The sequence below is a fragment of the Mesoplodon mirus genome (assembly GCF_964341445.2).
Source record: "Mesoplodon mirus genome assembly, chromosome: 17".
NCBI classification, from domain to species: domain Eukaryota; kingdom Metazoa; phylum Chordata; class Mammalia; order Artiodactyla; family Ziphiidae; genus Mesoplodon; species Mesoplodon mirus.
Window position 1 is genome coordinate 13,194,239 of NC_138993.1, and position 25,528 is coordinate 13,219,766.

At 37.9% G+C, this 25,528-nt stretch overlaps 1 long non-coding RNA gene across 1 annotated transcript; it reads left to right on the forward strand.

Moving 5' to 3' along the window:
• Window positions 1–159: 159 nt before the first annotated feature.
• LOC309792408 lies at window positions 160–9,703 on the forward strand. Its single transcript, XR_014291710.1, has 3 exons — window positions 160–246; window positions 674–807; window positions 9,648–9,703. It is a non-coding gene; the product is annotated as an uncharacterized lncRNA (long non-coding RNA).
• Window positions 9,704–25,528: the final 15,825 nt, after the last annotated feature.

Genomic DNA, 25,528 nt, shown 5'->3' on the forward strand with positions numbered 1-25,528 from the left:
ATAATTGCATGAGGAAAGTCGTGATAATGGAAATGCATTCATATTTCAAAACATGACTTTTCCTTCCTGACAGTAGGTAGAGGTTTACTTTTTGTAAAAAGCATTGTATATATTTATACTATAAAAAGAGTATTCTTAAATCTTTCTTTTCAGAGCTGCAAATAATTGAGTCTTAAATGTACCCATCTCGAGCATCATATTTGGAAGTCAACAAATGCTAGCCCTCAACAAATATTTATATTCAGGGTGAGTAATGCCATCAAAGAGGATCTTGAAAATGAAGGCCAGATTGTACATATAAATTCCATGTAAATTTAGAGGTTGGAGAACATTCCAAAAGAAGGAAAATTTTAGAGTAAATATATTAAAAATAAAAGAATGGCACTGCAACTTAAAATGCTGAGCCCAGCCCAGAAGGGTGATATTATAAGATACTACATAGTGGGGGAAAATCCAAGCAACTACTTTAGCCAGGATCCTGACTTCAGGGAAGCTAATATGGAACCCTGGTCCATAGCCAACAACTTGGGGCAGGGTGAGGGGAGGAAATAGTTCCAGAGATTGGGAATACTGTCTAAGCTGTAGAGAAAAGTTTAAACATCTTGAGAGGGACACAATTCTCTCCTTTCTGAGCACTCATCAAGGGTTAATCTCTCTCTTTCACTCCACACAGGACCCTTATTCTTCTGCTTCATGAAAGGATCCTGACCCTGGGTTGACTACATAATTTTCTTAACAGTTTGGAGGAAGTTTGAAACCTTCGCAATTAAATCTGACTTTCAGGGTTGCAAAGTCTGACCCAGAACTGTAAGTCATTAATGAAAAAGAAATGGTTTATTACAGGACCAAGGAAAAATAATGTGTTCGAAAGACAGTGACATTTGTTTCTAGCTATCAGGATGCTAATTTACTGGCAGTTTGCAAATTATCCAGTGGATGTTTGTAGCAGCCTCATAGCCTCTGGAGACTCTGGAGACTGTGATGTGATTAAAGTATCATGCTTACTGTCACCAGCATGTAACCAACATTAAACTTACCTAACAATCTCTGGGATTAGACATGGCCTATGGATTCAACAAACCTGGATACTTAAGCCAAGAGTGGATTTTTTTTTTTTCTAGAAACCATACTTTTTTTCCCCAGCTTTATTGAGGCATACTTGACAAATAGAAAATGTATATCTTTAAGGTGTACAACGTGATGACTGGACACACGAATACATTGTGGAATGATTATATACCAAACTTTTGGATTTTTAAAACAGAATTTCCTTGGTTTTGAATGATCCAGAGTGGTTATTTCCCCCAGATAATTTAAAATCCCCTGTTTTTTTAATGTATGGTCTGTGGGATCTTGGCATTTCTTAAGTACTACCTTTCTTTCTTATTGGCCCATTTGGAAACTACAGGTAATAGAATTTACTTCTAAAAGACGATAAGGCTTTGAAGTTACTGCCACACTTTCTTGGGGGCACACTTCTCAGTGTCCAAGCACCTTGGCCAGTGAAGTGCCTAGGCTTCCTTGGTACCTGGGTTTGCAGCCTTGTAAACCGAAGTCCTGGCAAAGACCCAGAGATCTTCGCTTCCTTCGAGGGAGAGAAAACCTTTTGTTAAAATGATTAGATTATGCTGAACTCAGCCAACAGTAAAAGGAATTCAAATTAAGACAAAAATTAAATTTTGTGATATTTTTCCCTCATTAAAACAATCATAATAGCCAAAATAACATTGAACATCAATGCCCAACTTAAAAGAGGTCAGAAAGGCAATATATAGGCTCAAATATTTGCGGATGACACATTGTAAAGCCTATAAGAAGTGTCACCTCCCCAGCCATGCCCCCAGTGTATTCCCAATGGATTTTCTCCTGTACGCCCTTAGATCTTCAGGGATGCTCTGGCCAAACATAGATAAGATAATGAAATCATAGTCAAAGAAAGAGATGACTTTCTAAATGATGTCTCTTTAATGTTAATTCATTTAGAAGTGAAAGGGCATTCTGTGATAAACGTGGGTAGTGTGCCATCTTTCCTTTATACATTTAGACTCTCATTTTCTTTAAAAGCCTATCAAGTGACAGATTTCACTTTCATACTAAGTAACCAATGTAACTATTTGTCCTTAGTTGAGCTGGGTGTGTATTAGCAGCATTTTTTATTAGCAGTATTTACTCGTATTTCTCTGGAGACATCTAGTGGAGAAAGTACAGTATATGTTTCAAGAAGCACAGATACAGCCTATTATGTTTTGATTAAAATAATAATTATACATATACATATGTCCCCATATCTCTTCCCTCTTGCATCTCCCTCTCTCCCACCCTCCCCATCCAACCCCTCGAGGTGGTCACAAAGCACCGAGCTGATCTCTGTGTGCTATGTGGCTGCTTCCCACTAGCTATCTATTTTACGTTTGGTAGCGTATATATGTCCATGCCACTCTCTCACTTTGTCCCAGCTTACCCTTCCCACTCCCTGTATCCTCAAGTCCATTCTCTAGTAGGTCTGCATCTTTATTCCCGTCTTGCCCCTAGGTTCTTATGACCATTTTTTTTAGATGCCATATATATGTGTTAGCATATGGTATTTGTTTTTCTCTTTCTGACTTACTTCACTCTGTATGACAGTCACTAGGTCCATCCACCTCACTACAGATAACTCAGTTTCGTTCCTTTTTATGGCTGAGTAATATTCCATTGTATATATGAGCCACATCTTCTTTACCCATTCATCTGTTGATGGACATTAAGGTTGCTTCCATATGCTGGCTATTGTAAATAGAGCTGCAATGAACATTGTGGTAGATGACTCTTTGAATTATGGTTTTTCAGGGTATATGCCCAGTAGTGGGATTGCTGGGTCGTATGGTAGTTCTATTTTTAGTTTTTTAAGGAACTTCCATACTGTTCTCCATAGTGGCTGTATCAATTTATATTCCCACCAACAGTGCAAGAGGGTTCCCTTTTCTCCACACTCTCTCCAGCATTTATTGTTTGTAGATTTTTTGATAATGGCCATTCTGACTGATGTGAGGTGATACTTCATTGTAGTTTTGATTTGCATTTGTCTGATGATAAGTGATGTTGAGCATCCTTTCATGTGTTTGTTGGCGATCTGTATATGTTCTTTGGAGAAATGTCTATTTAGGTCTTCTGCCCATTTTTGGATTGGGTTGTTTGTTTTTCTGATATTGAGCTGCATGAGCTGCTTGTAGTTTTGGAGATTAATCCTTTGTCAGTTGCTTCATTTGCAAATATTTTCTCCCATTCTGAGGGTTGTCTTTTCATCTTCTTTATGGTTTCCTTTGCTGTGCAAAAGCTTTGAAGTTTCATTAGGTCCCATTTGTTTATTTTTGTTTTTATTTCCATTTCTCTAGGAGGTGGGTCAAAAAGGATCTTGCTGTGATTTATGTCATAGAGTGTTCTGCCTATGTTTTCCTCTAAGAGTTTGATAGTGTCTGGCCTTATATTTAGGTCTTTAATCCATTTTGAGTTTATTTTTGTGTATGGTGTTAGGGAGTGTTCTAATATCATTCTTTTACATGTAGCTGTCCAGTTTTCCCAGCACCACTTATTGAAGAGGCTGTCTTTTCTCCACTGTATATTCTTGCCTCTTTTATAAAAGAGATGACCATATGTGCGTGGGTTTGTCTCTGGGCTTTCTATCCTGTTCCATTGATCTATATTTCTGTTTTTGTGTCAGTACCATACTGTCTTGATTACTGTAGCTTTGTAGTATAGTCTGCAGTCTGGGAGCCTGATTCCTGCAGCTCCATTTTTCTTTCTCAAGATTGCTTTGGCTATTCAGGGTCTTTTGTGTTTCCATACAAATTGTGAAATTTTTTGTTCTAGTTCTGTGAAAAATGCCAGTGGTAGTTTGATAGGGATTGCTTTGAATCTGTAGATTGCTTTGGGTAGTAGAGTCATTTTCACAGTGTTGATTCTTCCAAGCCAAGAACATGGTATATCTCTCCATCTATTTGTATCATCTTTAATTTCTTTCATCAGTGTTTTATAATTTTCTGCATACAGGTCTTTTGTCTCCTTAGGTAGATTTATTCCTAGATATTTTATTCTTTTTGTTGCAGTGGTAAATGGGAGAGTTTTCTTAATTTCACTTTCAGATTTTTCATCATTAGTGTATAGGAATGCAAGAGATTTCTGAGCATTAATTTTGTATCCTGCTACTTTACCAAATTCATTGATTAGCTCTAGTAGTTTTCTGATAGTATCTTTAGGATTCTCTGTGTATAGTAGCATGTCATCTGCAAACAGTGACAGCTTTACTTCTTCTTTTCCAATCTGGATCCTTTTATTTCTCTTTCTTCTCTGATTGCTGTGGCTAAAACTTCAAGAACTATGTTGAATAATAGTGAGAGTGGGCAACCTTGTCTTGTTCCTGATCTTAGTGGAAATGATTTCAGTTTTTCACCATTGAAGATGATGTTGGCTGTGGGTTTGTCATATATGGCCTTTATTATGTTGAGGAAAGTTCCCTCTATGCCTACTTTCTACAGGGTTTTTATCATAAATGGGTGTTGAATTTTGTCGAAAGCTTTCTCTGCATCGATTGAGATGATCATAGGGTTTTTCTCCTTCAATTTGTTAATATGGTGTATCACGTTGATTGATTTGCGTATATTGAAGAATCCTTGCATTCCTGGAATAAACCCCACTTGATCATGGTGTATGATCCTTTTAATGTGCTGTTGGATTCTGTTTGCTAGTATTTTGTTAAGGATTTTTGCATCTATGTTTATCAGTGATATTGGCCTGTAGTTTTCTTTCTTTTTGACATCTTTGTCTGGTTTTGGTATCAGGGTGTTGGTGGGCTCGTAGAATGAGTTTGGGAGTGTTCCTCCCTGTACTATATTTTGGAAGAGTTTGAGAAGGATAGGTGTTAGCTCTTCTCTAAATGTTTGATAGAATTCACCTGTGAAGCCATCTGGTCCTGGGCTTTTGTTTGTTGGAAGATTTTTAATCACAGTTTCAATTTTAGTGCTTATGATTGGTCTGTTCATATTTTCTACTTCTTCCTGGTTCAGTCTTGGCAGGTTGTGCATTTCTAAGAATTTGTCCATTTCTTCCAGGTTGTCCATTTTTTTGGCATAGAGTTGCTTATAGTAATCTCTCATGATTCTTCATATTTCTGCAGTGTCAGTTGTTACTTCTCCTTTATCGTTTCTAATTCTGTTGATTTGACCCTTCTTTTTTTCTTGATAAGTCTGGCTAATGCTTTATCAATTTTGTTTATCTTCTCAAAGAACCAGCTTTTTGTTTTATTGATCTTTGCTATCATTTCCTTCATTTCTTTTTCATTTATTTCTGATCTGATCTTTATGATTTCTTTCCTTCTGCTAACTTTGGGGTTTTTTTGTTCTTCTTTCTCTAATTGCTTTAGATGTAAGGTTAGGTTGTTTACTTGAGATGTTTCTTGTTTCTTAAGGTAGGATTGTATTGCTATACACTTCCCTCTTAGAGCTGCTTTTGCTGCATCCCATAGGTTTTGGGTGGTCGTGTTTTCATTATCATTTGTTTCTAGGTATTTTTTGATTTCCTCTTTGATTTCTTCAGTGATCTCTTGGTTAGTAAGTAGTGTGTTGTTTAGCCTCTATGTGTTTGTATTTCTTACAGATTTTTTCCTGTAATTGATATCTAGTCTCATAGTGTTGTTGTTGGACAACATACTTGATACGATTTCAATTTTCTTAAATTTACCAAGGCTTGATTTGTGACCCAAGATATGATCTATCCTGGAGAATGTTCCATGAGCACTTGAGAAGAAAGTGTATTCTGTTGTTTTTGAATGGAATGTCCTATAAATATCAATTAAGTCCATCTTGTTTAATGTATCATTTAAATCTCGTGTTTCCTTATTTATTTTCATTTTGGATGATCTATTGGTAAAAGTGGGGTGTTAAAGTCCCCTACTATGATTGTGTTCCTGTCGATTTCCCCTTTTATGGCTGTTAGTATTTGCCTTCTATATTGAGGTGCTCCTATGGTGGGTGCATAAATATTTACAATTGTTATATCTTCTTCTTGGATTGATCCCTTGATCATTATGTAGTGTCCTTCTTTGTCTCTTGTAATAGTCTTTGTTTTAAAGTCTATTTTGTCTGATATGAGAATTGCTACTCCAGCTTTCTTTTGATTTCCATTTGTATGGAATATCTTTTTCCATCCCCTCACTTTCAGTCTGTGTGTGTCCCTTTGTCTGAAGTGAGTCTCTTTTAGACAGCATATATACTGGTCTTGTTTTTGTATCCATTCAGCCGGTGTATGTCTTTTGGTTGGAGCATTTAATCCATTTACAGTTAAGGTAATTATCGATGTGTATGTTCCTATTACCATTTTCTTAATTGTTTTGGGTTTATTATTTCAGGTCTTTTCCTTCTCTTGTGTTTCCTGCCAAGAGAAGTTCCTTTAGAATTTGTTGTAAAGCTGGTTTGGTGGTGCTGAATTCTCTTAGCTTTTGCTTGTCTGTAAAGCTTTTAATTTCTCCATCAAATCTGAATGAGATCCTTGCTGGGTAGAGTAACCTTGGTTGTAGGTTTTTCTCCTTCATCACTTTAAATATGTCCTTCCACTCCCTTCTGGCTTGCAGAGTTTCTGCTGAAAGATCAACTGTTAACCTTATGGGGATTTCCTTATGTGTTATTTGTTGTTTTTCCCTTGCTGCTTTTAATATTTGTTCTTTGTATTTAATTTTTGATAATTTGATTAATATGTGTCTTGGCGTGTTTCTCCTTGGATTTATCCTGTATGGGACTCTCTGTGCTTCCTGGACTTGATTAACTATTTTCTTTCCCATATTAGGGAAGTTTTCAACTATAGTCTCTTCAAATATTTTCTCAGTCCCTTTCTTTTTCTCTTCTTCTTCTGGAACCCCTATAATTCGAATGTTGGTGCGTTTAATGTTGTCCCAGAGGTCTCTGAGACTGTCCTCAATTCTTTTCATTCTTTTTTCTTTATCCTGCTCTGCAGTAGTTATTTCCACTATTTTATCTTCCAGGTTACCTCTCCGTTCTTCTGCCTCAGTTATTCTGCTATTGATCCCTTCTAGAGAATATTTAATTTCATTTATTGTGTTGTTCATCATTGTTTGTTTGCTCTTTAGTTCTTCTAGGCCTTGTTAAACGTGTCTTGTATTTTCTCCATTCTATTTCCAAGATTTTGGACCATCTTTACTATCATTACTCTGAATTGTTTTTTAAGTATATTGCCTATTTCCTCTTCATTTGTTAGGTCTGGTGGGTTTTTATCTTGCTCCTTCATCTGCTGTTTTTCTCTGTCTTCTCATTTTGCTTAACTTACTGTGTTTGGGGTCTCCTTTCGCAGGCTGCAGGTTCGTCGTTCCCGTTGTTTTTGGTGTCTGTCCCCAGTGGCTAAGGTTGGTTCAGTGGGTTGTGTAGGCTTCCTGGTGGAGGGGATTAGTGCCTGTGTTCTGGTGGATGAGGCTGGATCTTGTCTTTCTGGTGGGCAGGTCCACATTTGGTGGTGTGTTTTGGGGTGTCTGTGGCCTTATTATGATTTTAGGCAGCCTCTGTGCTAACGGATGGGGTTGTGTTCCTGTCTTGCTAGTTGTTTGGTGTAGGGTGTCCTGCACTGTAGCGTGCTGGTCGTTGAGTGAAGCTGGGTCTTGGTGCTGAGATGGAGATCTCTGGTAGATTTTCGCCGTGTGATATTACGTGGAGCTGGGAGGTCTTTTGTGGACCAGTGTCCTGAAATTGGCTCTCCCACCTCAGTGGCACAGCCCTGATGCCTGGCTGCAGCACCAAGAGCCTGTCATGCACATGGCTCAGAATAAAAAGGAGGAAAAAAAAAAAGAACGAAAGAAGATAAAATAAAATAAAGTAAAATAAGATAAAGTTATTAAAATAAAAATTATTATTTAAAAAATGTTTTTAAGTAATTAAAAAACAAAAACAAAAACGGACAGACAGAACCCTACGACAAAGCAAAGCTATACAGACAAAATCTCACACAGAAGCATACACATACACACTCACAAAAAGGGAAAAAGGGAAAATATATATATATATATATATATCATTGCTCCCAAAGTCCACCTCCTCAATTTGGGATAATTCGTTGTCTATTCAGGTATTCCACAGATGCAGGGTACATCAAGTTGATTGTGGAGATTTAATCTGCTGCTCCTGAGGCTGCTGGGAGATATTCCCTTTCTCTTCTTTGTTCGCACAGCTCCCAGAGTTCAGCTTTGGATTTGGACCCGCCTCTGCGTGTAGGTCGCCTAAAGGCATCTGTTCTTCGCTGAGAGAGGACGGGGTTAAAGGAGCAGCTGATTCGGGGGCTCTGGCTCACTCAGGGCGGGGGGAGGGAGGGGTACGGAATGCAGGGCGAGCCTTCAGCGGCAGAGGCTGGTGTGACGTTGCACCAGCCCGAGGCGCGCCGTGCGCTCTCCCGGGGAAGTTGTCCCTGGATCCCGGTACCCTGGCAGTGGCGGGCTGCACAGGCTCCCAGAAGGGAGGTGTGGATAGTGACCTGCGCTCGCACACAGGCTTCTTGGCGGCAGCAGCAGCAGCCTTAGCGTCTCGTGCCCGTCTCTGGGGTCTTGCGCGCTTCTCTGGAGCTCCTTTAAGCAGTGCTCTTAATCCCCTCTCCTCGCGCACCAGGAAACAAAGAGGCAAGTATAAGTCTCTTGCCTCTTCGGCAGCTCCAGACCTTTTCCCGGACTCCCTCCCGGCTAGCCGTGGTGCACTAGCCCTCTTCAGGCTGTGTTCACGCCGCCAACCCCAGTCCTCTCCCTGGGATCCGACCTCCGAAGCCCGAGCCTCAGCTCCCAGCCCCGCCCGCCCCGGCTGGTGAGCAGACAAGCCTCTTGGGCTGGTGAGTGCCAGTCAGCAACTATCCTCTGTGCGGGAATCTCTCCGCTTTGCCCTCCGCACCCCTGTGGCTGCGCTCTCCTCCATGGCTCCGAAGCTTCCTCCCTCCCCCGTCTCCGCCCGCGAAGGGGCTTCCTAGTGAGTGGAAACCTTTCCTCCTCCACAGCTCCCTCCCACTGGTGCAGGTCTCATCCCTATTCTTTTGTCTCTGTTTTTTCTTTTTTCTTTTCCCTACCCAGGTACGTGGGGCGTTTCTTGCCTTTTGGTAGGTCTGAGGTCTTCGGCCAGCATTCAGTAGGTGTTCTGTAGGAGTTGTTCCACATGTAGATGTATTTCTGATGTATTTGTGGGGAGGAAGGCGATCTCCCGCGTCTTACTCTTCCGCCATCTTGAAGCTCCTCCAATAATGGTCTCATATAAAATATTTTAAAGGTGATTATATTCAAATCATTTGATTCAAATCAAATTCAAATTAGATTTATTGTGGTCACCAGAATAACTGTTGTCAAATCCGGATAAAAAGTGAAAAATCTGGTCTCACTTTTGTATGTATGTAGCTGAAGAATGAATTGCTTCATTTTTTTATCTGAGTTTTTGTTGTTGTTCTACGCTGACATAGGCTAATGACAAGAATAAGGACTCGTGACTGACTTTTCTAATTCAAGTAAATGATTGGAAGTAATCACTTCCACAGTCTATTTTCACTTAGTGGTTCACCCTCACATTTATACGTCCCATATTTCTCATCTCTGGCCTGCCTGATGATATTGACATGTGCTTTTCGTCTTTTCCCTCATTTAGATTTGGATGACTTTGTTTCAGAGGCAATTAAGACCCTAGTCATCGTCTGTCTCCCACTTACAGGTAACTTCCAATATTCTTTCAGATCAGATTGAAAGATGAAGGGATGGATAAATTGCTGCTTTAAAAGAACTCTGTAGGGCTTTCCTGGTGGCGCAGTGGTTGAGAGTCTGCCTGCCAATGCAGGGGACGCGGGTTTGTGCCCTGGTCCGGGAGGATCCCACATGCCGTGGAGCGGCTGGGCCCGTGAGCCATGACTGCTGAGCCTGTGCATCCAGAGCCTGTGCTCAGCAACGGGAGAGGCCACAACAGTGAGAGGCCCGCGTACATAAAAAAAAAGAAGGAACTCTGTAGACATCTATACCGTAAAATACTAGACTTTCAACATCCCACCAGGCACGTTTGGTCTGCTGAAAGAATGATATGAATTACGGTAACACCATCATTCATAATCATCCATATATCACCTCCTTCTGTCCCTCTGGACAGAAGGAATATTCTCAGGTCTCATACTTGGCCCTCCATCTGCTGATATCTTCTCTGTTTATTTGTCCATGTCGCCAATGTCCTCAAATCCTCATCTCCCGTTTCCAGTGTTTGTACTACATGGTCTATATTTTCTCTCTCTCCACACCTGAGAAGTTTCTTGTACTTCTTCCCAGGAAAATGCCAACCAAAGTTGAGTTACTTCTCATTTTTCAACTATAATCTGTCTGCTATCCACAAAGGCATTGAATATATTCTGCTCTAAAATAAACTGTTTCTCCATTTCTCCAGATATTGATCTTATATGATGAATTTCACTATTGGAGATTCTTTCTTCTTGCTCTCTCCATATATCATGAGAGCTCCCACTTTCCTTGATCAAATTTACTCAAAAATATCACTTCTTCTCTAAATACATGCATATGATGAAGGTTTTTATTCACCACAATTTTCTTATATTCAAACTAATCTTGGGGTACTGTGTTAGCATTGTAGGGGAACAAAAATGGAAAAGACCTTCTATTCTTCTTATTTTAACCAATGTCCAAAATTCATTTTTATTCTTGTTCCCAGAGATACCTGTACTTGTGGAAAAAATGGAATTAGTCAAGTCATAGGACCTAAAGTTATGTCTTACATGTACAAACTACACAGGTGTTTGGGCGTAATAGCCTCCCAGGATATAATGAACAACAAAAAAGGTGACCTTATTAGAAAGATTTCTAGGGAGCAAAATCATTCAAGTGGACATATAGACTAATTCTATGGTTCTTATTCAGGAAGAAAAAAAAAAAGGCCTATAGTAGTTAATGGAAGCTTTTACCTTAAATGAGAAAAGAATTTTTGATTCTTTAAGTGTGCTTTTAATTTTCATAGAAACACACTCACAAGTTGTACATTTTTGCCTTTAGCAAATCATTTTCAGTTTAAGTACAATAAACTCTTAAGCATGCGGACATTGGTTGAAAAATAACAGTAACAGATATTCATTATAATGGATATGTTCATGTACATCAGCAGTGTTTGGAATTCATACACAAAGTCAAATGTGGGAGGAAAACGTTATTTGGGGTGGGCAGTGATAGTGCTGGTGCGACAAGAAAACTTAATAGCCAAGAAGCAGTGAGAAACCACAGAGGCTGTAAATTAATCATTCTTCAGTCTGAGAGACAATTTTGGGAACTTCAATTTTAAAATAGATTATGTTAATTCTTCAATTGTATTTAAGCATCTATCAGCGCATGTCTTTGCCATGCGGCAGTGGCTTTTTCTCCAGCTTTTTTCCCTCCCGCACCGTATGCCCCACCAATCTCACCAAGTTAATAGCCAAAGAGTAATTGTGAAGAACAAACAAATCATTTGCCCAGAATGACCTACATTTTGGCCATTTCTGCTTTAACAAAAGCCCAGTTGAAGGGAGGAAACTCGGTTAATTTCTCTGGGAGTTCCAGTTATCTCACGCTGCCTAACACACCAGTCTAAATTTAGGGGCATAAAATAGCAACCGATTTATTACAGTCATGGCTTCTATGGGTCAGGGATTCTGACAGTGCACAATGGGGTTTGCCCATAATCCATGCTGCTCTGTGATGTCTGCAGCTTCAGCTGGGGAGACCAGAATGGCAGGGGTAACCCCAGAGACCACCGGCTGCCACCTGGAACCCTTTGTACTGGAGGAGGCTCCACTTCCAGGTTGGCGTCTTCACACATGTGTCCAGCAGGTTAGCAAGGAGGACTGGAAAGCTGAGCTCAGCTGGCACTGTCAGCCGGAGCATCTCCCCATGGCCTCTTCAGCATGGTGGCCTCAGAATAGTTGGACTTCGTACATGACAGCTCAGTGATCCACCTAACAAACAGAATATACATGTTTTTTAATGAGCTGACTCAGAGCGCACATGGTGATCTTCTACCACATATGCTAATGATTGAAAGTGTCACAAATTAACCCAAACATAAGGGAAGAGCTCATAGACTCTAGCCCTCATTGACAGGAGGATAAAAATACTTGTGGCAATGGGAGAATGGCATTTAGGCCCTGGGACTTCTGGTAGACCCTGAAATGCCTACAGAGTCCTCTAATCTGTAGTTAAATTAGATAATTATGTGGAAGTCCTATATATCTAATACTTTCATTTTCTATTTTATTTTTAGAAAAGCATCAGAAGATCATCATGCTGATAGTGCTTTAACTTTCTGTACTCCTGGATTACATTTCTCTTTAGAATTTTGAAGCTTGGATGAAATAGAGTGTAAAACACCTATCCACACAGGCAGGAAATGCTTTGAACTTTTTGAAAGGAGAACTTCCATTTTTAATAATGGAAGAAAATTTAGAAAATATTTTTGAAATCAGGATACAGAATTCTAAGCTGGATAACTTTAGTATTTGAGCATCATATTGCAGATTTAAATGTCTGACCTCTAGTGGTTGCAACTACTTTTTGCAACTGTAAGGAAGATGCATTTCCTTCAGAGACGTGACTAACCTAATTCCTTTGAGATTTTATTGACAAAATAACAGATCCAGGATGTAGCAGATGAAAATATTTTTGTTATAGTAACTAAAGTCCTAAAAAATGACTTTTAACTATATATTCAGTGCTAAACCTTTTTAAATGTGAGGGTTTTATAATTACATAGGGAAAAAAAATACTTTGACCATTTTCCAGCTAACTTGGGCTCTAAAATACTATTATATGAAATGTCTAGATTAGTGCTTGTTGACCCTAACTGCACATTAGAATGCCCTGAAGAGCTTTTAAAAATACTGATAGCCAGACCACCACCCCAGAAAATAAATAAATCAATACTTTCCCGAGAAACAATAATAAACAGCCAGGATTGAGAACCACTGGTTCAGATGTTGTGACACAAAGTAAATTAATTTTGTTGTTCCTTTTAAGTTATCTAAAGAAATGCTTTCAGCTTCTAATTAATTTAGCATGTAAAATCGCTTGAAGAGATAAAATATTTAGAACTCAATACAAAGATGGGATTTTTTGACATTAGTTCAACATAAAGCAATCAGATGAATTTCAGGATTGCATTTGTTTGAGATACTGTTGTATCACTACACACACAGTAGAAAGGGGTGGAGGTGAGATGGATCATGTTTGGGGTTTGGCTATGGACTGGAAGTCACCCAAACCATAAAATCTATGGCAGAGAAGAGAAGAAAAGGCTAAATAGGAAAATTCACCCTGCATATGTTCTCAGAGACCAGCAGATACACTCTTTCCTCCCCTTCTAAATTCTTCATCCTTCTAATGTCCTCCACTGTCTGATGTAGTCTGAAATTCTACTGTATGAAAGTTTTCTTTTTTCTTTTTTTTTTAACAGTGTTATCTGTTAAGGTACAACTTCTCTGAGAAGGAGGAGTAAAACTTCAATCGATTAGCTGATCTTAAGGAAAAATGAGTTTATGATAGTTCTGCTTGATTTCAGATTCTAAGAAAAATCAGGAAAAACTGTAAGTAAACTTATGACTGACACCATGTCGATCCCTTAGCAAAGATTATTTTCTTTTTATTTCTTTTCTTTTATTCCTCTCTATAACCTTTGCATTGGATCTTTCTTCTTTCACAGAAACTTATACATTACTGTTAAAATTTAAAGGGAGTTTGGATATTAATAAAAGTAAAAAGACAGAGTAAAGAAATTTAAAACTTAAAGATGAGACAAAGAGAGACACAGTGCCATATGTGTATATATATATATATATATATATATATATATATATATATTTTTTTTTTTTTTAAAGAGGCTGCTAATGGGAGGTTAGATGGCCTCGGTTGAACCCTTGATTACCTAGTCTTCAGTAGTGAGATCATTGGGAAAATTGCTTAACATCTCTGTGCCTCAATTCCCTTAGCTGACTAATCAGCTAATAATGTCTGCCATTTCAACTCCTCAGAGATGTTTCAGGAGTTATTTTTAATGTAGGAGAGAGTTTTAAAGTCAATATCCAAATAGAGTAATTCCTGTGCCTTTTCGAGGTTGACGGAAGTGAATAATACTCAAAATTGCCAATTCTGTTTTTATGTTGAGTGAGACCTTCAAAAGGCAGTAAGAGATACCTATTTTTCAGTCTTGACAGGCATGGTGATTGACCTCAAGGAACTATACTGCAGTAGCACCAAAAATATCAGTGAAATGTCCAGAGTTATTTTTCTTGAAGTGGAGAGTGTGTATTGTACAATTTTTATACTGTACAGCAGGTGAAGGAACATTTAGAGTTAGAGGATTAAGACACTTCTGGGGGGAAGAAAATACACAGAAGCACCTACTCAACCTACACAGATAATCAACTCTGGGGAGATACAGGGAGAGAGCGAGAGGCCAGCTGTGGAGGAGAAAGGGCAGGTCAAATGGACAGAAGACAAAGTACTTGCTGAATAAGTTCACTGTTGGGGTTGTATAGTTAGGTCCTGATGACAGTGAAATGCTAAACTGACAAGTTTTCAAAATGCAATGTATCCAAATTAAAAAGAAAAAAATATGTATACACATACAGGAATATTATTCAATAATGTATCAGGATGATATACAATAACTTTACATATTTGTTTGTAAATAAATGTAAATTGAGTTTTAAAAATCCCTTTTTAGTGTTTTGTCTAAAAAGTTACAAGATATTTTGTTGTTGATGCATGATTTGGTTTTTGATGTTTCATTTTTGGCTGCCAGGAGACATACATAGGTGACACTAACTTAAAAGTAAAGAGTACCTGACAGGGTTTCTATTCTGCTGATGTGCCCTGAAAAAGCAACGATCCTTTGTATCCCTTTTAAATATGTAAAATGCACAGTTGAAAAAGGAGTTTCTGATTATTTTGCATGATGACTTTGAGGGTCAAGCTTTATATACCCTTATTATGACATTGCCTTCCATTGTAGCTTATGTGTTCTGTTTAAGGTCTTTGCAGGATGTATCTATATGCCACAGTGTCATATCAAGAGAAAACTAATCCTAGGAGTGTGTCAAGATCACTGTTGCTATTTCTGTTGGGGATCATGTTACCATAGTAATATATTCCCTGTGGCTTATAAAAGACTTATTTTCCTTAAGTGCTATTTTTATTTTATTCAAAATGAAATAGAGGTAAAATTATAAAAAATGTTTTTCTTTAGCCTTCAGCCTTAATGGTAATTTCAGATAAAAAGGATAAACGTAATCAATGCATATCTCTTTTTAGCAACTTTCTTTGACCATGTGTTTGCTCCTCAGGCCAGCATCATCATTAGAAGGATCATGTGAATGGAAATTAGGGCCCATGGATATTTTGTTTTCCTTTTTAATTTGTGGTTTCTTGAGAGGGGGCACTACTCTCGATTCCACTACTCAAATTTTGTCTAGAGGTCAAGACTGATGATTCCACACATGCACAAAGAGGGTATAAAGACATTTATTACTTACATAATAAAGCTTTCTCTGGAAAGCAGGGCAGGCTCCCAAGAACATTCAAAAGGGATTTGAGAGAGTAGGAAGGGGGAAATGACTTTGACTTTTGTTGGAGTTAGGGTGTGGGGCCAGGGTAAGTGGTCTCGCATTCGGCCCTGGGTTTGCTCTTGAGAGAGAGGGAGAGAGAGAGTGGAAAAGCCCTTGGGAGTACTTGTGGTCTTTCTCATTGGCTTGTCTAGATGCCAGTTAAGAGGGAAAAGGGAGGGGCAGGCTTGAAAGCTCTGGCAGTCAAACATCAAAAATAGAGTCAGACTATTTATAGTCTTTTTATTGTATCTTTATATCTAAGAAGATAGTAAAGACATGAGATAAAATTATGCAGTGTATGCAAATGCATATATACACAGGAATACAAATATCAGTAAAAGACAATGACAATTTGCACTTGTTGAAGATTACATGTATGATTGGGAATGGTTACTGTGAAAACATCGCAGGATACTTTTCTGTACCAACAGCGAAGACAGGTGAAGCGTAGCCTGATTTTAAGCAGTACTCTCCACTTTCCTACTCCTATTTTCCTGCTCCTTTCTGTTTCTTCATGGAATTGGTGGATTGAAGATAATGATATTCATGAAACATTCTCCACATAGGGAAGGTTAAGACTCCTCCCTTGTTCTGTTTCATTATTGTTTTCTTTTTTTAAAAAACTCACCACATATGACATTCCTCTTTTTCTTATAGAAACTCAATTACTGCTAATATGTGTGTGTAGTAAGAAAAATGTACAATGTTTTGTTTTGTTTTCTGTGTGTGCACATTATGAATTTACACAAGTAGTATTTTGCTATAGATATGTATATTTTTAACTCAATACCATGCTTTAAAATCGATCCATGTAGCTATATGTAGATTTAGTTTGTTACTTCTGACAGACACATAACATTCAATCTTATGCTTTTGGACATCATAGGTATCTATTCTCTTTGTGACAGACATCTAGAAATCTCTTCTTTAACCTACACACTTTTTATAATGTCCTAGGCTACCATTCTGCCCCCAAACCCACACTTGAAAGTAAACATGTTTTCTTCTCCAGGGATCTATCAATGTATGTGTGTGTGTGTGTGTGTGCACGCGTGTGTGTGAGACAAAGAGAGATTCTGGCATCTTTCAACCTCTCTCTTGCTTCGATGGCCTCTGTAAGTTGAGTTCAGGCAAAAGATCCACCAGGCTATGTTTGTTTACAGCATTTTTACTCCTCAAAGAACTTTCAAACACTTGACTTCATTTGATTCTCATAATTCAGTAAGTCAAGTGCTGTGATTAACTCCACTTTATTGCTAAGGCAACTAGCTCTTGGTGAAGGTAAGTTAGAATAAGACCTAAATGATGGATTCTGGGGCAATACTTAAAGTCTTCTGACTTTTCACACTGCTTTAGATTAGCCAGAATAAGCCACTACCAACCAAATTGTGATAACTGGGCCCCAGGTTGCAGTAAACTTTTTATTAGATCTCTGGTGCTTAGTAATACCCAGAACAAATTCTACAAGGAGATGAAATACTATAAATTATTACAGAATATAAATTCATCTTAAATTTCCTGTATTTGACTAGATACGAGTGTCATACAACATAGCATGATCTAAGCATGATTTAATTATACCTATGCAGTATTAGCTTACCACAGGATCACATCAGGTTCTGAGCAACCCCAGTCAGATCTCATATGTTTATACAGGAAGCTCTAAAATATAGCTTTTAATCAGCATTAGGTGTCACTCAGTATAATTCCTGAAGGCTGGTCATGTGGATAGGACTTAAGATGCTGGCTTAGGAATCTGGAAACTTGGATTCCAGAGTTGCTTCCATCTCTAACTTGCCGTGTAACCTTGTGAATATAATTTCACTTCACAAAACCTCAGCTGAAATTAGAGTGTTGAAGATGATTTGAAAGGTTCCCTCCACCTTGAAATTCTACAGCTACAGTACATTGTTAATTTAAGTGAGATAACAACTCTTAAATATTCCTCTGAATAAGGAACTCAAAACAATAATTTATATCTTCATACGTGTTGCTACAAGTCAGAAGCACCAATGCTTCTCTATGTTTTTGACAAATAATTTTTATAAATGTCAGTGTCTTCATGAAAGCTGCAGGTGAAGAAGTATCATCTGCTCCTTTGTACGTGTCTGAGATTCCTTTCATTTGTAGCATCCCCAAATTTAAGCCCTGGGTTCCCATCAGCTACCATGGACAAAAGACAGCAGGAGTGAGAAGCTCAAAGCATGTAGGATGTAAAAGAAAGACGGCTGAGCGTTTGTTTCTAACAGCAGAGAATGGGTGATGCCCTTCTGTAACACTCAAGCAGCTATTACATGGATTCTCCTGGCTCTGTGACGTTGGCAACTTTTTAACCTTTTAACCCTCAGTTTCATCATCTTTACATATTTACATGCATTATTTGGATATATTTAAAGTGAGCATTTTTAAAAGATCTGCAGCATCTGAATCACATTTTGTTGCTTTTGTTATTATATTTAGTATTAATATCTCTCATAGGGAATTTGATGGTACTGATAAACAGAATGGAAAACTCTTTAAAGACCACTACAGTAAACTTATGCGAATGGAAAACTCTTTAAAGACCACTACAGTAAACTTACGCATCGCCTCAGTATGTTGCCATTGCCAAACTTTTCCCCACTGGGAAGAATTACCTTTGATCATTTCCCCTGAGCTGGGAGCCAGGTTGTGGTTACTCCCTGCCTATGACACAGACACGCACGCGCCAGTGTACAAACTCACACTCAAATACACATTCCAAGGTCAAAATCACTTTGAAGTCATGCTTGGACCACTCTCTTTTTGATTGGAGTTCACAATTTTCCCTCCCCTACTCACAAGCAAAGCATTTAGGACCTGGACACATCATATTGTGTCTCTTCTGCAAAAATTCCCTCAGAAATGTCCCCTGCTTCTTGACAGTGAGTGAAAGTTTGGAAATAGATAGGTCGCTATTGTAATAACCTATTGTAATAACCTGTATTAGAAGAGTTACAACTGTGACAATTACCATTATTTCTCTACATGAGTCAGGTTAAGAGAGACTTCTTATACAAGGAAAAAGCCATCATTTATCCTGAGAACTAGCAGCCTGAGAAAGTGAGAGGTTGCAGGATGAGAGCAGAGAGGAATAGACAAAGGGCATCTATGCCTCTATTTGTTCTCTTCCAACCAGCCAGTAACCAATTCTCTTCAATAGCTGAAATCACCCTGCACAGAGTATGACAAGAATACAACAATCATTTGATTTTAGAGTCAGGCAAAGGTTGTGTATCAAAACTTTCATGATAGAAATCTTAAAAATATGGCACTTCAAAAAATGCAAACAAAAGCAGCATTTGTTAACTGTGCTTTCAGATCGAATTTATACAGTAACACTTTGTAAGACATCATGTTATGACAATAGACTCTCCTTTGACTCTATGTTGAGACACTTATTTCTCTCTCTCTCTCTTTTATTTTTTGCACACAAAGCTAATCTTGGCTTCTGTAGGTTTTGATTTTTCATCTGCTGCTATTATATGAATCACTTACCCAATAATCAGTCTCTACAATTATTATTGTTGGTGATGACATGAATCCATGAAACAGCATGAAAGCTCAGGAAAGACAGAACAAATGTGAAAAGTTAGAGTAGGCATAGCCCGTTAAAATTCCTCTGCCTTCATTAATGGAAAATGCAGTAATTCGTATTCATCCTTAATGAAATATGCACTTAACGTCACACCACACTCCATTATTTTATCACATAGATCACTCCTGGGGCTAATTTCTGGGGGCATTTCTCTGGACTCACATGGTGACACTACAAGTCTATGTTCTGTGGAGGCAGAAAGCGAAGGAAAAAAATCTTTCCTTTTGTTTGTGTTTATAGAGTGGTGCTCTGACAGGTTCTCCAGTGTGAGAGAAAACAACTACCGTGATGGTATATGCGTAAGGAACACTAGACATAATTTCCTCAGAGTTTTATTTCTAGTAAAATATTAATATGTAATGCAAACAATGTCACTCCAGCTAATGGAACTGGACTTGTGAATAAGAAGGAACACCTTGTTCTTCATTTACCGTGACTATAAGAAACAGCCCAAATACAGTTTTCTGAAAATCAGTTTGGGTTCTTAATGAAACTAAATCTATTCTGCCTTTCTTTTCTCTTACTGTCAAAGATGTTGACTGAATCTGAAGAGCATGGGCTTTGGGATTAAAAATAGCCCAGTTCAAATCTCAGCTCCACTACCTTTTAGCTAAGAATCACATGGAAAGATTATAAAAACTGTATGATCATCAATTTTGAATAACATGGGAATGGAATTTATCACATCTAATTCTTGTGAAAATTATGAGATAAAGTGTTTATCCCAAGAAGCATTAATTTTTCTTCTATGTTCTTTCTCCTCCCCTGTCTCCCTCCTCCTCTCCTTCCTTCTCCTGCTTCTCTTCCTTCTTCCTTCTCTTGGAAGTGAGTTGCATATGTTAAAATCCATCTTATTCTCCAAACATGGCATTTGACAGAGGGCAGTGCTAAATTTTTTTAGTTTCTTCTTCCTTCACCTACCAAACATTTATTAACAACCTTTATGAGTAACATTAAATGAAATATGTGTGAAAGTCTCCTGGTATAAGTAAGTGTTCGAAAATAGATTTCTTCCCTTCATTTCTTTGTTAAAATTTCTGTAAAAACTGTGATTTTAGAAAAACATCAAATTTATATGTATTTTACGATTCCTACTTCTTTGACTTATTGACAGAGGAAATTGGTGTGGTTAGTAAACTTGGAAGTGTGAAGGAACATTTCAAACTTTATTATAAAATATTTGTTAGGTATATCCTAATATCTCAAACACTGTTCTAGGCACTAGACTTAGGAGTGAACCAGATGGATAAAGCCCCTGCCTTATGGAGTGGTATTTAAGAGAGGAAGAGGCAGACAATAAACAGAGAAGGAACAAATAAACAATTTAATGGCTAGGAAAAAGTTTAGATAGTCTAATGATTTTTGAAGACTATAATAAAAATTGGGAGCTAGAAAATAACCTCATAAAAGTTGCACTGGATCGATTAACATCTTTTGAATAAGCTTGTGTCACTGTCTTAACCAATCTATTTTATTTTCTTTCCTGGTTTTCAGCAACAATTTTTAAGGTACCAAAAAATGCTGGTTTCAGTTAATGCTTTCACTCAACAAATGTATAAATCTACTATTACCTAGGACTCAAAGTTAGACCCTCAGGCGACCTATTTGCCCACTAGTGGGATTGCTGGGTCATATGGTAGTTCTATTTTTAGTTTTTTAAGGAACTTCCACACTGTTCTCCATAGTGGCTGTACCAATTTACATTCCCACCAACAGTGCAAGAGGGTTCTCTTTTCTCCACACCCTCTCCAGCATTTATTGTTTGTAGATTTTTTTGATGATGGCCCTTCTGACTGGTGTGAGGTGACACCTCATTGTAGTTTTGATTTGCATTTCTCTAATGATTAGTGATGTTGAGCATCCTTTCATGTGCTTGTTGGTAATCTGTATTTCTTCTTTGGAGAAATGTCTATTTAGGTCTTCTGCCCATTTTTGGATTGGGTTGTTTGTTTTTCTGATATTGAGCTGCATGAGCTGCTTGTATATTTTGTAGATTAATCCTTTGTCAGTTGCTTCACTGGCAAATATTTTCTCCCATTCTGAGGGTTGTCTTTTGGTCTTGTTTATGGTTTCCTTTGCTGTGCAAAAGCTTTTCAGTTTCATTAGGTCCAATTTGTTTATTTTTGCTTCATTTCCCTTTCTCTAAGAGGTGGGTCAAAACGGACCTTGCTGTGATTTATGCCATAGAGTGTTCTGCCTACGTTTTCCTCTAAGCGTTTTATAGTATCTGGCCTTACATTTAGGTCTTTAATCAATTTTGAGTTTATTTTTGTGTATGGTGTTAGGAAGTGTACTAATTTTATTGTTTTACATGTAGCTGTGCAGATTTCCCAGCACCACTTATTGAAGAGGCTGTCTTTTCTCTATTGTATACTCTTGCCTCCTTTATCAAAGATAAGGTGACCGTATGTGAGTGGGTTTATCTCTGGGTTTTCTATCCTGTTCCATTGATCTATATTTCTGGTTTTGTGCCAGTACCATACTGTCTTGATTAATGTAGCTTTGTAGCATAGTCTGAAGTCTAGGAGCCTGATTCCTCCAGCTCCGTTTCTCTTTCTCAAGATTGCTTTGGATATTCGGGGTCTTTTGTGTTTCCATACAAATTGTGAATTTTTTTGTTCTAGTTCTGTGAAAAATGCCCTTGGTAGTTTGATAGGGATTGCATTGAATCTGTCGATTGCTTTGGGTAGTATAGTCATTTTTCACAATATTGATTCTTCCAATCCAAGAACATGGTATATCTTTTCATCTCTTTGTGTCATCTTTAATTTCTTTCATCAGTGTCTTATAGTTTTCTGCATACAGGTCTTTTGTCTCCTTAGGTAGGTTTATTCTTAGGTATTTTATTCTTTTTGTTGTAGTGGTAAATAAGGTGCTTCCTTAATTCCTTTTTCAGATTTTTCAGCATTAGTATATAGGAATGCAAGAGATTTCTGTGCATTAATTTTGTATCCTGCTACTTTACCAAATTCATTGATGAGCTCTCGTAGTTTTCTGGGAGCATCTTTAAGATTCTCAATGTATAGTGTCATGTCATCTGCAAACAGTCGCAGTTTTACTTCTTCTTTTCCGATTTGGATTCCTTTTGTTTCTTTTTCATCTCTGATTGCTGTGGCTAAAACTTCCAAAACTAGGTTGAATAATTGTGGTGAAAGTGGGCAGCCTTGTCTTGTTCTGATCTTAGTAGAAATGGTTTCAATTATTCACCATTTAGAACAATGTAGGCTGTGGGTTTGTCATATATGACCTTTATTATGTTGAGGTAAGTTCCCTGTCTGCCTACTTTCTGGAGAGTTTTTATCATAAGTGGGTATTGAATTTTGTCAAAAGCTTTTTCTGCATCTATTGAGATGATCATATGGTTTTTCTCCTACAATTTGTTAATATGGTGTATCACATCGATTGATTTGAGTATATTGAAGAATCCTTGCTGGGATAAACCCCACTTGATCATGGTGTATGATCCTTTAATGTGCTGCTGGATTCTGTTTGCTAGTATTTTGTTGAGGATTTTTGCATCTATGTTCATCAGTGATATTGGCCTGTAGTTTTCTTTTTTTTTTTTTTTTTGACATCTTTGTCTGGTTTTGGTAACAGGATGATGATGGCCTTGTAGAATGAGTTTGGGAGTGTTCCTTCCTCTTCTGTATTTTGGAAGAGTTTGAGAAGGATAGGTGTTAGCTCTTCTCTAAATGTTTGATAGAATTCGCCTGTGCAGCCATCTGGCCCTGGTCTTTTGTTTGTTGGAAGATTTTTAATCACCATTTCAATTTCAGTGCTTGTGATTAGTCTTGTTTATATTTTCTATTTCTTCCTGGTTCAGTCTCGGAAGGTTGTGTTTTTCTAGAATTTGTCCATTTCTTCCAGGTTGTCCATTTTTTGGCATACAGTTGCTTGTAGTAATCTCTCATGATCCTTTGTATTTCTGCAGTGTCAGTTGTTACTTCTACTTTTTCATTGCTTATTCTGTTGATTTGAGTCTTCTCCCTTCTTTTCTTGATGAGTCTGGCTAAAGGTTTATCAATTTTGTTTATCTTCTCAAAGAATCAGCTTTTAGATTTATTGATCTTTGCTATCGTTGCCTTCATTTCTTTTTCATTTATTTCTGATCTGCTCTTTATGATTTCTTTCCTTCTGTTAACTTTGGGCTTTTTTTATTCTTCTTTCTCTAATTGCTTTAGGTGTAAGGTTAGGTTGTTTAATTGAGATTTTCCTTGTTTCTTGAGGTAGGATTGTATTGCTATAAAGTTCCCTCTTAGAACTTCTTTTGCTGCATCCCATAGGTTTTGGGTGGTCGTGTTTTCATTGTCATTTGTTTCTAGGTATTTTTTGATTTCCTCTTTGATTCCTTCAGTGATCTCTTGGTTATTTGGTAGTGTATTGTTTAGCCTCCGTGTGTGTGTGTTTTTTACAGTTTTTTTCCTGTAATTGATATCTAGTCTCATAACATTGTCATGGAAGCAACCTAAGTGTCCACTGACAGATGAATGGATAAAGAAGATGTGGCACATACAGACAGTGGAATATTACTCAGCCATAAAAAGAAATGAAATTGAGTTATTTGTAGTGAGGTGGATGGGCCTAGAGTCTGTCATACAGAGTGAAGTAAATCAGAAAGAGAAAAACAAATACCGTATGCTAACACATATGTGTGGAATCTAAAAAAAAAGAAAAAAAAGTCATGAAGAACCTAAGGGCAAGACAGGAATAAAGATGCAGACCTACTAGAGAATGGACTTGAGGATACAGGAAGTGGGAAGGGTAAGCTGAGACAAAGTGAGAGAGTGGCATGGACATATATACACTACCAAACATAAAATAGATAGCTAGTGGGAAGCAGCCGCATAGCACAGGGAGATCAGCTCGTTGCTTTGTGACCACCTAGAGGGGTGGGATAGGGAGGGTGGGAGGGAGGGAGATGCAACAGGGAAGAGATATGGGGACATATGTATATGTATAACTGATTCACTTTGTTATAAAGCAGAAAGTAACACACACATTGTAAAGCAATTATACTCCAATAAAAATGTTTAAAAAAATAAGGTATCTATCATATTAAGTGTTCTTACATGAATAAATAAATTAATAAATCAATTTTAAAAAAGAATCAAGAGATTTCAAAACTACTATAAAGTAACAGTAATCAAAATGGTGTGATAACAGTACAAGGATAAGCATATATCTCAATGAAATAGAGTTGAGAGTCAAGAAATACATCCACACATACATGTGTGGTCAACTGATTTTTTTTTTTTTTTTCTTTTTGCGGTATGCGGGCCTCTCACTGTTGTGGCCTCTCCCGTTGCAGAGCACAGGCTCCGGACGCGCAGGCCCAGCGGCCGTGGCTCACGGGCCCAGCCGCTCCGCGGCATATGGGATCCTCCCAGGCCGGGGCACGAACCCGTATCCCCTGCATCAGCAGGCGGACTCTCAACCACTGCGCCACCAGGGAGGCCCTGGTCAACTGATTTTTGACAAGAGTACCATGACATTTTGATGAGGAAAGAATAGTATGTTTAACAAACTATGCAGAGGTACAGAGGTAACTGGTTAACATCTTACTAACCAGAACAAAGTTGGACCCTTATCTCACTACATATTTAAAAATTAACCCCAGGTGGATCAATGACCTAAACATGAGAGCTAAAACTCTAAAAAATTTACAAGAAAACATTTGGCTAAGTATTCATGACATTTTCACTAGCTTCTTAGATATGACACCAAAAGCATAAGCCACAAAAGAAAAATAGATAAATTGGACTTCATCAAAATTAAAATTTTTTGTGCTTCACAAGATACCATCAGTAGAGTGAAAATATAACCCATAGAGAGGTTGAAAATATTTGCAAGTCATATATATGATAAGGGATTTGTATGTACAATATATTAAGAACTCTTATGATTCAATAATAAAAGACAAATAACCCATTTAAGAATGGGCAAAGAATCTGAATTGATATTTCTCCAAGGAAGTTATATAAATGGCCAAGAAGCACATAAAGAGATGCTCAACACCATAAGTTATCAGGAAAATGCAAATCAAAACCACATAAGATACCACTTCACACCCACCAGGATGGCTAGAATAAAAACCTTTAGAGAAAGAATGTTGATGAAGAAGTGAAGAAATCAGAATTCTCATACACTGTTAGTGGGAATATGAATGGTGCAGCCACTGTTGAAAACCGTCTTGGCAGTTCGTCAAACAATTACATGTAAAGTTACCGTATGGCCTAGGAATCCCACTCCTAGATACCTACTTAAAAGAAATGAAAACATATGTCTACACAA